Source organism: Otolemur garnettii, unplaced genomic scaffold, assembly GCF_000181295.1.
Source record: "Otolemur garnettii isolate 467f Iridium unplaced genomic scaffold, OtoGar3 scaffold00110, whole genome shotgun sequence".
Classification (NCBI taxonomy): domain Eukaryota; kingdom Metazoa; phylum Chordata; class Mammalia; order Primates; family Galagidae; genus Otolemur; species Otolemur garnettii.
The window spans coordinates 4183364-4184488 of NW_003852505.1; positions in this window are offsets into that span (position 1 = coordinate 4183364).

The window sequence follows — 1125 nt, forward strand, 5'->3', positions numbered from 1 at the left end:
CAAATTAAATGCAATAATACATGTAAAACAGTTACCATAATATATATTGCATAGACTTTGGTCAATAGATAATTAAGTGCTATTTGAGTGAAGGGGTTGACTTTTAGTTAAGGGGTCCACTTTGGGTTAAGTGTTTCTGTCTCTAATCCCCTAAGAGAAAAAAATGTCAAGGGAACTGTGTGAATTTTTTATTTGGTTTGTTGAAGGCTGGCCTCTCACTTTTTGGTTAGAATAAAAATTAGATTTAAGAATGCTCCACACCAGAAGGCTCTGACAGTGTGAAATTCTGATCTCTATGGGTCATTATGGCTGTAATCAATACATATAATTACAGTCTTCAAAGTGACTTTCTCAAACTTTTCTCTTTTTTCTTGAAGCCTTCAGTTAAGCAGCTTTTAGTGTGAGGAACTTCATTTTTTCTTATCTTCACCATAGCATTAGTTATTTATTCTGGTGACTTGTGCTGTAAAAACAGATGCTACTTCCGGGAACTTCTTATTACTATGAGTTTTGCCCATTAAGTGTTTACTTAGTGAAAATCATTTTATAGAAACTTTTGGAGCTAGAGAAAGGACAAAAACTAACACCTCCTACCTTGGTCCTTCATTAGTCTTCACCTCTTGGTTGAGACAACAAGGGATCAATAGTATCCTCTTTTTCCTGAGCGCAACACCAGATTGCATTTCCCTGCCCCCTTGCTCTTAGATGGGGCTATGTCACCATTTTTGTGAATGGAATGTGAGCTGAAATGCTAAATGCCACTTCTAGGCCTGCCACATTAAAATATCCCTCACAACGTTTTTTTGTGTGTGTTCCTTTCTTACATCTGACTACTAGATGAAGAGGAACCAGTGGAGGGCTCAGAGGCCCTAAAAGATGGAAGAGCCTAGATAGCCAAATGACTGCATGGAGAAGAACTCTGAAAGTGTTCTTGGAGCCTCTGATCAGAGACGCAGGGAGAAGGATTTGCAGATGGGATGATTGATTTGAAGGGAGGTCGGGACTCGCTCTGGTTGGCGACCCAGCCTAACTTTACTGATTATCTTTTTTTTTTTTTTTTTGAGACAGAGCCTCAAGCTGTCCCCCTGGGCAGAGTGCCGTGGCATTACAGCTCACAGCAACCTC